Genomic DNA, 12,173 nt, shown 5'->3' with positions numbered 1-12,173 from the left:
TCTGTCCACTACTACATGTATGAGATTATCACAGCTGACGTCCATTTTAAAAACCATGGTAACAAAATAAACTACAAATACTTGCATTAGACCTCTCTTTCAAAGTGTACTCCTCCTCACCTTCAGAAAGCAGATTACTTGCTCTGTACGTAGACCTGTTCCAATCCCTGGTTAGCGTTCGTCTTTGGAGGATGTCCTGTAGAAAGTTAGAAACGATTAAAAAGGTGTGTTTTCACCAATGTGTCAACACTTCAACTGTCATCACAATCAAGACTGCTAAATACTCTTGTGTCAATATCTTAATTACTTGGTGAGTTTGCCCTAATGGACATGCTAGGGTCTACCAGGGGTCAAATCACTAGTCAGACCATGCAGAATGACTGGATACAAAGGTCAATCAACACTCAAATAGAACAAAGAATTGATTAGAGGAAGAAGCCACTAATGACATCAAGGTCTTGCATAAATTAAAGTACTGATATACAAAAGTATAATTCCTGAATTTAAATCAATGATAATCAGCTGAACTTTACAGTATTGTCAGTACATACTTAATACATATAGTTTATATATTTGGTACATACATGTATGTAAAATGCAAATAAAGTGCTTTTGTTTTACGATGAACAACATAATATCCAATTTATGAATATTATAAAATAATATTACAGTCATTGGCCAACTGTTTGTGCTTCTTTAAACAACATGGAAGCGTGATTTACATGTACATTACAGTTAAATCTGTCTATAACAGCCATCCAAAGGAGAGCATTCTCAAGTTTCATCTTAGGTCAGGACAATGTGGGTTAGACAGGTGAGGTTTATACAAAGGTAGCCACCGATACAGGTGTGACTGTATTTACATACGCAGGCAATGCATTCACACTTCATTTGGGGGATTCTACTGGCCTACCTATACCGACCAACTTACAGGGTTGTATACGGTGACTGTTTGCAAACCCAAAGGAAATCGTTTTCAAATGTCAGAAACCTCAAGGGGTGAACTATTAGGAAGTGGAATTCCATCAAAGAAGCGCAAACCAACATACGACGGACAATGCGAGAGAAAGGACGAGAATGACACGTAAATAGCCACCAAGCCATCCAAGGCAATCCTTTTCATTGCAGTGATGGTATTGATTTTTTTACCACCCTTTTCTCTCCCAAGTCCTGTGTGTAGGGAAGGAAGCGCTAGGGATGGCCTCGCACAGAGAGACATAGTGAACCATGGAAGGTAGTTAGCATGCTCATGTTACAGGTAGACCCTGGTTAGGAGAGACAGAGCAAGCATATCACTTCCATCACACAGGATAAGTGGGCAGAAGGCTAATATTTAAGGAGGGGTGTCATCTTAGTCAAGTTAAATCTAGCTCCTCCCATTTAATAGAAAAAAGCTCCACGTGTCAGTAGGAAGACAGAGTGTACTTTAGAGCAATTGTATGTAGAATTGCAAGTAGCGTCTTTGCTTCCCTGTTAATAGTTTGGTTAAAAACAAGATATTTACTGTGTACTTAAGGGGATGAGATTGTTCAAAATCATTTTCATTAGAGAGAAATACATTCAAACTTGACATATTTCATACTGAACTTTATATTTGTGCCGCACCATATACAATCCAGTATCAAGCTTGTGCTCGCCTCTCTCTTCCAAGTCTGTTATATTAGCCCCCTATCTTGTAAGACACAGCCCCTGAGTGGTGACGAATGAGAAGGTATCAATTTACCTGTGCTCACATGACAGTTGTCAAACAAATTGAGACTAATGTAACCCACGTGATGACCTTGCTTCAAACCTTGCTTCAAACCGTCAATGCACTCCATACACAACTGTGCTAGGTCATCCCTCAACGTATCATGTGCATGCTATGAAAACTTGGAAGATGGAAAAGGGATCTGTGACTCCTCAATGGAGGGTAGAGACCCTGTTAAAACACTTTCATCCTTGTTTCCACGTTAGAAACACTCAACATTCCTTCCATGATTTTCTTTTTACAGCCGCACAAAGTGGACATGCCTACACGCGCACCATATTTATCGAGTTCGCATTTTACGTGATTTCAATAAGCTATCATAATGAAGTTAGTTTCAAAGGAGCTTACCCACAAATGAGTCTTTGGTTGTATAAGACTTTGATGCCCATTTCGCAAATCCAAAACAAATCAAAAAGGATATAATGTGAAACATTCACATTTCATCATGTAGAGACTAGAGGCATGAGCGACAGATCAATAATGAAAGAAAAGAATATACCAATGTATCAGGATATGGCGAAATGCTGCTGTTTGTACAGATCTATGTGCTAAAATGGAACGGTCATAACATCTATAGAATTTTAATTCTAAAATTACATAAAGCAATGACTAGCATTCAATTTGTAAAGTGAAAAGCGTCAGTGTGAGATCAGTCAAAGCATATTTGCTTCAATTTTTATAGGATTGTTGTTCTTTGGGTCAAATTTGTAAAGTGACCTGGTAGACATTTTCTAATGTTATTCTTGAACATAAAGATATACCCCTTCCTTCAAAAGATATCAAACTCCATTTTCAAGATGGTCTCATATTTGACCTAACCCCCTTCTACAATAGCTCCACACTTACAGAAGAATTCAAACACCTTTTCTGAGATGATCCCTAGATCACTCCTTACCAGAGACTGTCTCTACTTCCCTCTCTAATGAAGATATCAAACTATCATTCTGAGATGATCCCTAGATCACTCCCTAACTAGAGACTGTCAGTACTTCCCTTTCTAATGAAGATATAAAACTACCATTCTGAGATCATTTGTAGATCCTGTTGTACAAACATATCAAACTTGGTTTCATGCAGAGGTAAACCCTAGATCCTACTGCCAAAACATATCAGACATCCATTCTTAGATGATCCCTATTCCCTTTCTTCTACTCAAGATATCAAACTCCTATTCAGAGGTGATAGTACAAAACATATTAAAGACCCCTCATAAAATGATCTTCAGTGACACTTTTTAAAGCATGATGAATCATATAAACCAAAGGAAATACAGAGACTGTGATAGAATATTATGGCTGGTTATGAAAGGGGAGAGCACCAACTTCAGAAAGGTAAAATATCCAACAATAGAATCTAACTGGAAATGGGAGGAGTATAGGGATCCCAAACAAGAGATATTGAGTAAGAGCATGTCAAAAGACAAAATCCCTCCTCTTTACCCTGCCCGATGACCCTCAATTAGTCAGAGAGATGATTCGTAAATGGGTTTCTTAGCATTAATGCGGTGACTCTCGGGGGCAGGCGTGTGGCTGTGATGAAATTAACCTTTGGGATTCTGGCTGCGAGGAGGCAGGAGAACATCTGGTGGAACCATCTTCCACATAGATCTCTCCTGGCTGGCATCCCTCTCATCCTCACATATCTCATCCCCCAGCCAGCCAAGCAATGGAGGAGATGGGCTCCATCCATCGACATCTATTTCCAGGGACAGCACTCTTGCTTCTCCGAGATGGGAAGCCCGGCCTTGTGTTGTATGACGAAGGATTTTCCTTTTCCTTTTTTTATGAGACTAACAGCTTTGAGGTCTTTGGGGAAAGATGCATGGTGCATGAGCCATGTATGTAATGTTGATGTGATGAGCAATGGACTGGTCTGCTGTGTGCACGGTAAAGATGTGATTTTATAACCCCTTTCAAAGTACATGGATGTAGACATACACCGAGGTGCATAATATTCAGTTAAACAACCAGTAGTAGAGCAATTCATAGAGCTTTAGATAGATAGTAACATTCCGCACTCATTAAACACTTAATTAATTCTCTGCAAATATTTCTACCTAGTTATGAAACTGTATACATGTATTACATTAGACATTAATTTTAACAATAAATATAAATACTATATATGGTACCCAATAAAAACAGCAACAAAAACAAACAACACAGACAACATAACATGTAGATTTTAGCTTTACAATGCAATATTTACACTCCATTTCATTTTCAAAGTACGTGTATTGGAGTAGAATTTGATAAAAGGGCGACTTCATTTACTCTTTTCCAAAATGACTTCTATGTGTAATTCATACCCCTCCTGGTTGTGAGCCAAAAATATTGAAGTACGTAGATAGAAGATAGATAGATAGAAATGGTTTTTATTAAAAAGATCATCGCAGCCAATGGCTGAATTGCGATCCATTTCACAAGGTTATATACAATACAATTGCAATTCAAATTGAAATAACACAAAATATGACATAAATCAATAATAAAACATATAGACATTTCATAAAAATTCATTGATCAGATTCAAAAAAAAAAATTTAAAGGAAAGAGATAGGGGAAGGTATAGGAGAGGGAGAGTTGGAGTGATGACAAAGAGAGAGAAGGAGAGAAAGAGAGAGAAGGGGGACGGGAGAGAAAGACGGAAAGAGATAGAGAGGGAGAGAAGGAGATAGAGAGTGGAAGAGAGGAAGAGACAGACAAAGGGTACCTTATCATTACAGATGAGGGGAGATGGCAAGAAATATTCAGTAATGCAGAAAATTGAGATAAAAACTATTAAAATTCATTCACATATTTCAATCATGGACTGTGAAATTCTAAAAATATTGGTATTACATTTTATTCAAAAGATTTATAAAGTAAGGAAGAGAGCTACACTAGTTACACAAGGCCCAGAGTATACTTGTAAATTGTGTAATAGTTGTCCCACCCCCCCCCCCAAGGTCAGTGTTATTTAGGGTACGCATATTCATGTTCCCTCCTTTTGAAAACACCCCCCTAAGTCCGGTGTGTAAAGTCAATACGGGCCAGATTTTTGTGTACTACGAGCCTGACTTTGATGCATGAATAGTACCCCTTTACCGGACATTTTGGGAACACGCATGGTATCCCTCCGTTCACGGAGTGGGGGGGGGGGGGCGGAATAGTTGTACTTCATAAATTCATCTTACTACTACTAGACTACTAGTACTACCTCATTACTTCAAATCATATAAACAATTCTTTCATGATGACCATTTTACTATGTATAAAATGAGAGGGCAGGCAAGACATGTTTTTAAAAAGGGGAGAAATGTGCTTTGGAGCAAAATCAATTTAACAATTTGCTTTTATAAAAAAAAGTTGTATTGGCAGCCATATTTTGATTAAATTAACCCGCCTACACAGAATTCAAACATGAACGGATGACTGGGGAAAATGGTTACTCGTGTAGTTGTACAGCATCAGAAGTCAGTGATTTCTGTGCAGTTTTAATTAACTGTTTGCATACTGATTGAGATGCCAGGCTCCCTACTACATCCATACCCTTCAATTTTAATTGGCACATCGATAGAACTAATACAAACGTCCAAAATCAATCGTTATTTCCCCTTGACATTTCAGCTGAGCTTGAAAGCCTATTTCTCTTGCCCTCCCTCTCTGTTTACCGGAACTTTATAATAATTGTATTTATCAACCATAAATATATATTTTTAAATAATGACTAAATATCCTACAGATTTTTAAAAAAGGAAGGGAATACTATGTAAATCTAGTAGCATGCTTCTTCCTTAGTTACGTATGTATCATCAACACACACTACATATTATCAGAGTAAATCTTCAATGTATGTGGCCATAAATATGCCCAAGATATTTAAAAACTGAAGCTGGGGTTATCAAAATATATGTTAAACCAAAATCAACATCAATAACATTTCTTAATGGCATTTTTCTCCTTAAAATGGTGAAGAAACTCATTCCAACTTTCAATAAACAGCAAATTTAGCAATACATACGATTTATAATCAATTTCAATTTATGTCACAAAAATGCTGTATTACAGCAAATTTCACATTATTCTTGTCTTTTATTTAATTTGAATACCAATCACAACATGCAAGTTGAAGCAATGCCAATTACGATTTTAGTTTTTACTAAAAATTGGTGATTTGGATCTCTAAAATGAAACATTAAGACTTTGTGCTAATTCCAACACGTAAGTATTTTTCATGAGAAAGGAGATATCTTTTTTGAAGTTTTCTCACATGAGATCAGAACCAAGTATAATGTGACAGAACCACATTATACCTCCATTTTATTATTACTTGAATTATTGAATACTTTTGAAGAAAACAATACAGAAACTGTTCAACTTGCACTTCTCAGAATAAAATGTGTGCCCCTTTAGTTAGATATTGTTTGACTTGTGTTTTACTTAGATGAATGAAAGGTAAAATAAAACTCCAGTAAATGGAAAATCTTTATTTGAAAGTTATCTGCCAATTATCTAGTACTGATCAATACCGTTGATCATCTGGTATTTCATTTCTGAATTATTTGATTACCAGTCAAAATAATCCATGTGTTTACAGAATCATAGCAGCTTTAATTAGGGGAAATGTGCGGGTAACGACTTTACAATGTGATCTCTAGAATTATGTTGTTACAAAATTAATGAGATAAGGAAAACCGCAAATAGAATGGAACAAAGACGATAGAGGAGAGAGGTCCAAAATTATTATTGTTTTATTATAGCTAAGTAGTGAGTTCAAATAGTTTAAGATACATGATGCTGCGGTGCATGATAACGTCTCGTTATCATAGGATTAAGTTTCAATTTCAAGTGCATTTTCCCACAAGCACTTGTATGGCAAAAATGGTATGTCACTATTTATTTACAAATAACTTATCACAACAGCAGACACATAAGAATGTTTTGAGAACAAAGATGAGTAGTGTAATTAGACCTGTTACAGGCTGTTATAACAGCTTAGACTAACCACTTTATTACAGAAAGTTGCTAGGAAGGAAAACAGGGGGAAAGGAGAAACAGATATTAGAAAGTTTGAACAAAATCAGATTAAAAAAACATTATTCAAAAATTAAATAAGAAAAGCAGGTCTGATTTTTTAGGATATGTTGCTCCCATCTCAGTTGTCATGAATAACAAAGTACAAACGTTTTGATAAAGAAGGGTCATGCTTAAATCTCCTTTCCCAAACTGCAAAGAAGGCAAGATTATCAAGTCATTGGGCATGTGTTACACGGGTCAGATACTTAATTGAAGTGTGATTCTATTCTTGAATGACTTGTTTTCATGAAGCTGAGAAGATAAACTCAATTAAATTACGCATTTGCTCAATTCATTATTCTCCTTATCATCGGAATTTCATTTGGCAAAATGACATTTTGACCTTCATACTCACTCATCCGTGACAACTGAAACTAAAGAAAAGGTACAACTATTTAGTCTTATTTTACAAGAGTGGATCCAGGGAGGTCAATTAAACCATCAATTCAAACCTTCCGATTTATATGCAAAACTTTTTTTTAAACATAAAGATGAACACTCATCAACATTAGCTAATTTTTAGCTTTACTTCATTTCTTCATCTATTTGTTTGGACCCATATTTAACAATTATCAAACTTAGAGAAAAATAATTCTTTAATTCTCATTTCATTCTCCTTCATTACTGTATCATGCAAACCACATTAGGAAATGGGTGACAGCAAAGATTCAAATTTGTTGACTTTAGAAGCCTTCAATGATGAGTTAGTGCATTTTAGTTGTGAAATACTATATCAGAGACATACAGGACTCCGAGAAGGAGGTGGGGCAATTTAGCCACCTGGATCTTTTTAAAGAGAATGTAAACATTTATAAAAAGACACAAAATTATCCCAAGATAAATCAGACCCTTCCTGTATAGAATATCATAGAATAGCTCTCCTACATTATGAAAAATAAAAAATAAAAAGTAATTTTACACTGGTCTGAATCACCCTAAACTAATCAAAAGAAGGCTTACTAATTTACTATAGCAATACCCAAAGAAATTTACCAATGTTTAGCGAATTCTTTGGTCATGAATCAATTTTGACTATCATTACCTTATCAAATGACTGTCAAAATATATTCTTAGGTCAATTTGTACATTGAACTTTGAAACGTCTTAGTCAGATAACTATCGGTACCTCGTTTAAACCTACAGTAGGCGTTCATCTGAATCTATAAAAACTGCTTAAGAATACTCACTTACATTCAAGTAATTAGACTTTTAAAGGGGAAGTCCACCCTGATAATAAGTTGGTTTTAAAACACAAGCAGAACAATTAGAGAAACAGGCCAGTGAAAATTATTAAAAATAAGAAAGTTGTGAATTTGTTTAAATGAGCGTGCAATCACACACGAATTGGCAACTCTTTGACTTATTGTGCGAGTTCCCCACCCATTTGCCCTATACTAAAAGAATTCAAAAATCATACTTTCCCTTAGAAAATTTTGCAATCATTCATTTATCCGAAATATAATTACTGCAAATATATCTTCATACAACCCTGTGTGAAACAAATTTATTCCGTTGAACATACATAATAATAATAATAATAATAATAATAATAATAACTAGAAATTTAATTCGTCACAAAGACGAATAAGGTGGTCTGTCTTCAAGTCTTATGATAGATTATAATATTTACTATATTGAAAAAGGGAGAAGTTATATAGACATGTAAACAATGATGATCATGATGATGATCTTGATAGTAATGATGATGACGATTATAATATCATCAGGATGATGTTGAATATCATCATCATCAAGAGACCATGATGACATCAGATTGAAAAAAATGAGAGAACAGTTAGATAGCATATAGTTTCAGCTACAACATACTCAAAAATCAACAAAAATCAAGCTGAAATAACGGCGATATTGCTAGCAAAAGACATGAATGTAGAATCCAGATTTGAGAAAAAGTCATCTCCCTTAAGGATTACACGCAAAAGTAATGGACCAAGTGATTATAGGGTAATAATAAAGTATATATAGTTGTTTATTACATTATTAGCGATTCTATGTGCTTTAATATTCATAGGAGATGGTACAGTGAAAGGTCAAAAAGAAAAAAAAGTGAAGAAAAAAAAATTGTTGGAGACGCCCGGACTCGATCCAGGGACCTCTAGGTCGGAAGTCAAGTGCGTTACCGATATACCAAAACATTTCCCATAGAGATTACACGTAAACGGAAAATAGAATTCTCAAATCCCACTTTGTAAGTGAAATATGAGCATGATCCCGGCATCAGATCGAAAAATAAAGGGCACACTTGTGATAGCTTATTGTCTCAGCTACAACATACTCAAAGCTCAGCGTAAACAAAGATAAAACGACGGAGATATTGCTCACGAAAGACAAGAATGTAGAATCCAGTTTTGAGAAAAAGTCATGTCCTATAGAGAATACACGCAAAATGTAAAAAATTGACATGCCTCCTTTAATCGCAAAAATACGCCATGATACCATTGTCAAAATGAAATATCGTGGTAGCTGCATTTGTAGAGAATATTCTCAGGTAGAACATATCAAAATTTGAAAGAAAATTGATCAATATTTACAGAGATACAATCAATTTTTCAAAAATCTGCTGACGTCATAATATGCAAATTGAAATTTTGAGTTCGGAGGCCATTATGATGACGTCATGAGTTAATTGAGGGTCAAATGAGACATGAAATCATATCTCCGACTCATAATCTATCTAAATATGAAAGAAAATTGGGGTTATCTATCCATTCTGAAGAGTTACAATGAATTTTGTATAGGCATGTTTTTGCACATGTATGTACAAGAGCTCGCACGCACGGATGCGTATCTTAACGGACGCTCATTCCGTTATTAATGATCAGAAAAAGGTGAACAAGGTATCAAAATGCTTGAAAAAATGTGCCAAATATGATGACAGAGAAAATTTGGCGATTCTACGTTGCAAAATGCAAGTACGCGCGAAAACGCTCACGCATGCGCGTGTGCGCGTTTTTTTTGCAAAATGCTTAAAATGGTCTGAAACGTATGCAAAATTAATTTGGAACGAATTGGAGCATTTTAAAATTTTAATGCGCGCGTACGTGCGTGTCGAGGTGCGCGCACGGAATTTGTTGACATTTTTAGTTGACCTTTGACCTGAAGTTGATGTATACCAAATATGGTTTATTTTTGATTACTTGATATCGAGATATGATAATGACCTTATTTTTACAAAATGGCGCCTGGATGACGCACGATGACCCCATGAACTTGAAAAGGTTAATTAGACTTGAAATCATAGGGCTTGATGACTGACAGAAATTTGAAGGAAATTGACCATGTCGATTTCGAGTAAACGTGTGGACAAAAAAGTGTACGGAAGAAATAAAAATAAATAATAAAGAATAAATAAAGAATAAAGAAAGAAAATTCTAACGAAATCAATAGGTGATCTGTCATCGACAGACCACCTAATAATAGCCTAATAGTCCACTCCAAATTTTATTAAACCGAAACGAAAATTCTTTTTGCCCAATTGATCGTGAGCCTGGCAGCCACTGAGCAGCGCCAGATCGACGTTGCTCTATCTCTTATTGTTGAACGCCAAACAAGGTAGCAACAACTCCCATCTTTTAACGTCTTTTGGTATGACGCGGCCGGGGTTCGAACCCACGACCTCCCGGTTGTGAGGCGGACGCTCTACTGACTGAGCCAACACTCCGGTACGATGCACTGCTGAGTTTTCCCAACACAAGAATCTATCCAACATTATGTTTATATTTAAATAGTATTGCCATAAAAACCCTTCAAAAGGATAGTTTCCATTACAGCTATTGTAACTTATTAATTCTAAATCTAAATGTTCAACAACGTTAACAGCTTGACTATCTCCCAAAGCTACTTTTAATAAGAATTATCAACAAATATTTTGAATTTTGATAATTCCTTTTAAAGGTACTATGTCTCATTTGCAGGCCCCCAAAATGAAAAGGTTGAATTCCAACGGCATTTGAAAGACAATACTAATCTAGAACATCCCTCAAAACAGAAAGGCTTAAAAATGGATTTCAGAGGGAAAAAATTACCATTAGTTGTCCAGTCAACTTAAGTGATTGCAATCACCTGAGTAATAGTTTGATTTTCAGACCCTTTTACTGTCTGAATTGTTGTACGTATTTTGCTGCACAAAGATTCATTCACTTTAATTTTAGCCATTACAAGTAGTGGGTTATGGACGTAGAGAAATGCTCATGTACTGTACCTGTTACAGCTCATTTTATGTACATGTATGTTATTACCAAACAAAATAAGATGTCAGTTAGTCACTCAATAGTGTTTGACAGTGTAGTCTAGAAGGTACAGGTTTACTTGCATAATTTGAATACTAGGACACTGACAATGTTTAAACTTCACAGATAAGACATACATGACATATTCATAATTCCTGAAAAGTTTGACAGAATTTGATGTTGGCTGCAAAAGGGACATAGCATCTTTAATATTTTATGGACGTTTTAAGTGGATAACTACTGTATTATTCACATTCACCCTAGATAAAAGCTTGATTGTGGATAGTGTTCCTTATACACAAATACGATGGACCTCCAGAAATTGCAGAGGGAGACATTTTGATACCATATCCTACTTAATAAATTTACAATGCATACCTTGCATTTATTTGTTCTTATTTCACTTAAGTGTATCTAGTCTAAATTGGTTATTTATTCCCTTGCAATTTAATTATTGGTTAAATGAGATTCCAGTCATTGAACTGTAAAAATTCCACAGATGTGGATGAAAGCTCCACTTCACACTGATAAAGTCATAAGGAGAGTGGTGATATCATATACCTTGATAATAATTCAAATGAAAAATTGAACTTTGTGACTGAACCATAGATGAAAGAAACATGTGACTAACAATTACCAGTATCACTCAAAGTGTGTGTGTAAAAGAGGGGGGGGGGGGTGCTTACATACATACTGTAGTGTTACCATGAGTGAATAGTTAAAAACAAAAATCACCATAATACATTGATAACATTTCTTCCAAAATAAAGTCACATTAAACCACAACTCAAGTGACAAGATTATATGAAACTCATTTAAGCTCCACTTTATTACCTGCCACCTTTGAACAACACAACAGCATCAATACAGGCGCATAGCCAGGGGGGGGGGGGGGCGGTAGGGGCGGTCGCCCCCCCCCAAAACGCCGGCCCAAAAAAAAAAAGAGAGAGAAAGAGAAGAAAAAAAGAAAGAGGATGTAGGAAGAAAAAGGGAAAGGAGTTGAGAACGGTACAACGAATCGTCTTCTTTCTCTAATAATTTAATGAAACGTCAAAGCTTCCGCACTTTGCGCGGAACGGGAGAAATTGTGTTCAAATTAATGATTAAGAGTCGAGAACG

The 12,173-nt window shown here is 35.6% G+C and overlaps 1 protein-coding gene across 5 annotated transcripts in view; it reads right to left on the bottom strand.

The window, feature by feature from the left end:
• Nucleotides 1-12,173, bottom strand: part of LOC115917961 (neurexin-3-like) — a 117,654-nt gene that overhangs the window by 104,217 nt on the left and 1,264 nt on the right. For all 5 annotated transcript variants that reach the window (XM_030998392.1, XM_030998394.1, XM_030998396.1 and 2 more), the window contains exon 2: nt 121-196. The gene's annotated coding sequence lies outside the window, so the exon portion shown is untranslated. The remainder of the gene's footprint in view (nt 1-120; nt 197-12,173) is intronic.

This window comes from Strongylocentrotus purpuratus, unplaced genomic scaffold, assembly GCF_000002235.5.
Source record: "Strongylocentrotus purpuratus isolate Spur 01 unplaced genomic scaffold, Spur_5.0 spur5_scaffold_5, whole genome shotgun sequence".
Taxonomy (NCBI): Eukaryota; Metazoa; Echinodermata; class Echinoidea; order Camarodonta; family Strongylocentrotidae; genus Strongylocentrotus; species Strongylocentrotus purpuratus.
This window is presented reverse-complemented; position numbering and strand designations above follow the sequence as displayed.